Genomic DNA, 6,000 nt, shown 5'->3' on the forward strand with positions numbered 1-6,000 from the left:
TTGACAATTGAAGATTACCGATTATCATTCCGGTAATCAATGTAACACTGTAGCAAATAAATAAATAAAAATAATTTATTAGTAATACATTTTACAAACAAAAACACAACCACTACATGCAACATTTTTGAAACAATTAAAAGCTGTCTTTTTATGTAAATGCAACAAATAAAAAAAATTAGTAATAAATTTTACAAGACAACACACAAACACAAAATACAATATTTTGTGAAGACAATTAAACACTACTTTTGTATGTAAATATAAAAATGTAACAAATAAAGGACAAAACATAATTTATCAATAAAACATTTTGCAAAAAAACATGTTTGAAAAAATTAGAAGCTAGTTTTAATAAAATATTTTTAATATTTATTTACATAAGGTGTTCAAAATTATCTCATAACACATTTATGTACGCCTAAAAACGATCATTGAATGAGCTACTTACTCTACGGAGCATTTGTAAATTAACACATCGAAATACACTTTGTATTCTATTTTTTACCTTGTTGTTGGAGGTATTTTATAAACTTCATTATTAACGTAACCCCAAAAAAATCAGTCCAGTTTATTAAATTCTGGTGATTTGGGTGTCCACGCTACTGGTCCATTGAAAAATGAAAATATCTCGAAAACTAATAAATTTAGACATAGGGAATGTTATCTGAAAATTAAAGTACGGTAATGGTACTTTTCAATAGTGATATAAAATACAGGGTGTTCCATTTAAAATTACTGAGAAAATAATGTACTTGCGTTTTGACTCACCCTGTATTTGATATAAAGAAAATTAGCAATATCGACCATTCCTGAAAATTTTGACAATACGTTAAAAAATATGGCATTATTGAACCATTGTTGTTTCGCTTATTTTTATTTATACAGGGAGTTGAACTTGTTACGATTTTCATATAAAATTGGTTATACTTTGGGTAAAATTGGGTACTTTGTAAGTACCCCGTATAACATAACAAACCGTTATAGTTTTGTGTTGTAGAAGTTAACAGGATTTCGATTTTAAAACAAAATATAGGGTGTTCTATTTAAAAAAACAAAAGTTTGGTCTGCCACTGTGTTATCGAACATCCTGTAACATTCTAACTAATTTTGTAATATGAAGCTCAAAGGTGGCTAAAATTTTTTTTATTAACTTTTATTGCTATCTATTAGTATAGCGGGGCTATTGAGCTTTACCCTACTAATCAATCACCCTGCGTATAACCTTGTGCGATTTAAAGGTTTATAATTATGAAAATTATAAAATCTTTCTCGCGGACCAAACACAACTAAACTAATTTTGAGTTTATTAATTAATATAATACCCAATCTCATGCTGTAAGGTCAGGTTTTTTCCTCGTAATGACAATTTTACAGGCCGCCTCGGTACGATCGTGACTACGCTAATAGGGCTTTTCATTCACAGTCATTTGTTTCGAGCTTCTGACATATGTCGTATAATCCGTGTATATTAATATTATACACATATCATACAACATATGACAAAAACTCGAAACAAATGACAATCGATGAAAAGCCCTATTACGGAAGTCGACTCGTGTGCGTTCAATGAAGTTGCCTTTTGAACATGCTTTTCCCATTTTTGAAAATCCTAAGGGACTCAGCGACTTCAAGTCATAAATTACCGCTTAAAAAGCCTTGACTTGGTAGGGAAAATCTCGAAAAACCCCCAGAAACACCAGGTTTTCTGATTTTTAAAAGTAGAGGACCTTACGGGAAAATCTGAAAAAAAAAATAGAATTATCATTATAATAAAATATACACTATAAAAAAAAACTAAACCTACAGCCAGACCAAAACAAAACTTATACGCTTTTTTCCAAAAAAATGCATTTTGTGGTTATATCTCTAAAAAATACGAGTAAATACTGTAAAACTACGAGTGTGTAAAAATAGGCATATTTTATAAAAAATGCATCAACTATTCGTGTGAAATTTTTAAAGTTATTAAAGGACCAGGCAACACTCCTTATGAAAAAGTGGTCCCGGTCAAATTTGATGAAAGTTTGGTCAATGACACTTCTTGGTGTGTAGATTAAAAAAGTCCATGGCACCTGGGTCTGAATAACTACTATTCTCGAGTTAAAGCCTTCTGAAATTATTGGCTTCGGGTGCTCGGTTTACGTTAAGTGCACTAATTTACGGACAAGTGAACGAAAATATTTATTATTAGAAGAAGAGAAACTCATGTTCTTCATACATACTTCCGTGTTGTATATGAATTTGTGATCAAAAATAGTTGGATCGTATTTTAGTCTTCAGGAAACCTCCGAAAAGTCTTCAGAAAACTAAAGAAGTGCGGTATAAAATGTGCTGCTAGATCGATATAAGCATTATCATGATTTCATGAATGCTTCCCAGTTATGCAATACCAGCAAAACTGCAGTTCGGCTTTATCTTTAGAAAACTACTGAACAGTGGCGGATCTAGGAGGGATAGGGGTAATTCCACCAGTAACATGTTCCAGAATTAATGAAATAACTTTATTTAACGAAAATGAACGAGATGGAGCCATCAAAACACATTTATAACCAAAGATCGGATAGTGTGACGAAAAGACGTAAGCCCAGAGCACGGGCGCCCATATAAAAATTTTTAGGGGGCGGCAAACGTGAAGATGTTGCACATTATATTGCATACTTTGAATAACCAATATAATTCAAAGCACCCGAAAATCCAGGGGGGTCACGGCCCCCCTGCCCATGGGCATGGGCGCCCATGGCCCAGAGTACGATTTAAGGACCAGAGAAGATGAGTTACGGGTGTTAAGAGTACGAAATTGGAAAACCAAGCCGGAGGATAGAATGGAATGGAAGCTGATTCTCGAACAGACCGAGGTCCACCAGGGGTTCTACAGCCAATGATAATGAGCTTTTTAATACAAAATAATATGGAGAATAATTTTGTAAGGTTATTTTTATAACAACTATAATATTCATGCTTAGGTATAATCATATAGAAGAAATGGTCAATGGAGAAGGCTTCATAATCATGATTTTGCTAACTTTCCTGTTTTCGACTTAGACTACCTAAAAGACCTTACGATTGGGATATATCAAATTAAACTGGCACCATCTTACATACAAGATAAAATAATAAGAGAAAATATCGAAGAGTTTCAAATTATTGAGAATATGGATAAACCGGGATTCATAAGAGTTCGAATATTTTCTAGATTTCGGCAAGCTACAAAACACCAAGTATTCATTTCCTATACGGTTGATGAAGATAATGATGAAGATGAGCTTGTAGAAGAACCGATTAACGGGTACTACTGTACCTGTCAATCTGGTGCGAGAACTGTAGGTATTTGTGCTCATATCACCAGTGTCTTATATGGTTTTTAGGCTTTGCAAGACATCAACCCAATGTTAAGTATCCTGATAGGTCGTTAGTTAACACGACGTATGATGCATCTAATCGAAATCAGCAAAATTTTAACATACGAATAGTCGAAGATGATTTAGACCCGTTTTTTCCATAGACAATTTTAATTAATATTTAGCATTTACAAACTACCATTTACTTTGTTTTTTTTTTATTCAAATCAAATCCATGTTATCTATTTGTCTTATATCTGATATGCGGGACAAGTTTCATGTCAACTAAGTAATTTATTTTTTATGTTTCAACAATTTTTTCTTTAATTATTCTGGAACATGTTACGAGTGGAATTACCCCCATCCCCCCTAGATCCGCCACTTTTCAGTAGTTTTCTAAAGATAAGGCGGAACTGTAGTTTTGCTGGTATTCCATAACTGAGAAGCATTCATGAAAACATGATAATGCTTATATCGATCTAGCAGCACCTTTTATACCGCACTTCTTTAGTTTTCTGAAGACTTTTCGGAGGTTTTTTGAAGACTAAAATACGATCCAACTATTTTTGACCACAAATTCATATACAACACGCAAGTATGTATGAAGAACATGAGTTTCTCTTCTTCTAATAATAAATATTTTCGTTCACTTGACCGTAAATTAGTGCAATTACCGTAAACCGAGCACCCGAATCCAATAACTTCAGAAGGCTGTAACTCGAGAATAGTAGTTATTCAGAACCAGGTGCCATGGACTTTTTTAATCTACACATCAAGAAGTATCATTGACCAAACTTTCATCAAATTTGACCGGGACCACTTTTCCATAAGGAGTGTTGCCTGGTCCTATCACAAAAAAAAATAAAAATGAAAAATTGACGGTTTTGGTAGTGGCGTGAGGAGGCAAGAGGTGGAGGGTTAAAATTAGTTTTATTGAGCCTTATTTTTAATCACACAGAATTTAAAAAATGTTAAAAATTTAATTCTGGGAGTGACGGCATTTTGCCTATAATTTATCAGGCGGCCTTAGGCCCTTAATTGATTTAAATAATTGTACATAAAGCTTGAAAAACAAATTTAAAAAAAATGTTTGATTTTTAAATAAACGTCCTAAAATATTTTATTTTTCAAAAAAAGTTGCACTATGTTACCAGCATAAAGTAAAAAAAATTGGTTGAAAAATATGCACTAGTTTATGATATATTTAATTTGTTTTATTACACATCCACATTTCCTCAATTGCAACATCGTGGTTGTTGCCACAGACTATGTTCTTTTATAAGGTCACATTTTTTATGTATATTTTTGACTTATCGGTACCAACTGCATTTTTTAAATTGAAAAAAAATGGTAATACATACCTATTTAGGAAACAAATTAAATATCTCATGAATTATTGAATATCTTTCAACCAATTTTTTGCTTTATACTGGTACCATAATGCTAGTTTGGCAAAACAGAATATTAAATAGTTCTTATAATTTATAATGAAAATAATATTTTTTTGTAAATTTGTTTTACAAATTTTATTTACAATTATTTAAATAAATTAATGATCAAATATAATTCATTAATATGCCTTGTAATTGTGTGAAAACATGAGCCCCATATTTTGTTATTATTCTTTATTTCAGTTCTAGCATTAAGGTATTCCATCAATATAATTTCTTCCCGACTGTTTACTTTTTTTGTTTTGAACTGATCTTTTTCTTTTCCTTTCCTGTCGTCGGTGGGGCACATACTCCTAGTAGGATGCCTAGTAGGACCTGTATACATTTATGTATTTTCCTTTTATTTTCATGCCACACTGTTTTTCCTTTTAATAAAATAAAACTTTTATTAACATTTAAAAGTAGTAAAATAATGAAAAGAAATTGTAGACATATAAAATAAACAAGTGATAATTGTATCCAGAGTAAGAACATGTACAATAGTATTTTTTGAACGCTTTTCTTTACTTCAATAGTTTGCATCAAATTTTTAGACGTTAATTTTACTGACTTCTCTTCAATGCAGATGAATGAACATTTGCAGACATATGCATTCGCGGGAACAATACACAAATAGTCAATAAAATTTTTTATTATGTTTAATATAATTGTTTAAATAAAAAAACGATTTTAATGGAAAATGCTTAAATTCTCTTGTTTTTTACAATGTAGAAACTTGAAACTTTTACGGATTGTAGCTAATGATATGAACTATACATAATTTCACTTTTTACGTTAATTGTTTACGTTATGCTTCATAAATAAACAAAAATTTTTCAAATTTTGAACGCTCATATATTTGTTTATATTTAAATCGGCGTTTATTCGGGTCAAATTTCAATACGATATGAAACAAAACTTCAACCAAAAGTCAAATTAAAAAAATTCGTGTTTTTATCGTAGTCTTAGAAAAACCACCGGTAGAGACGTTTTGTGCTACAATTTACATTAGAATTCGTTTTGGCGTATTTATTAATTAAACGCTTGTCTTTAGTTGAATCGTTTGGGTCAAACTTTGGACGTTAATTTGACTGCTTCTTCAATGCAAATGACTAAAAATTTGCAGACATATGCATTCGCGGGAACAATACACGAATAGTCAATATAAAAATTTTTTGTTTATTAATTTATTGTTTACAGAGAAAAACGATTTTAACGGAAAACGCCCT

Source organism: Diabrotica virgifera, chromosome 7, assembly GCF_917563875.1.
Source record: "Diabrotica virgifera virgifera chromosome 7, PGI_DIABVI_V3a".
NCBI lineage: Eukaryota > Metazoa > Arthropoda > Insecta > Coleoptera > Chrysomelidae > Diabrotica > Diabrotica virgifera.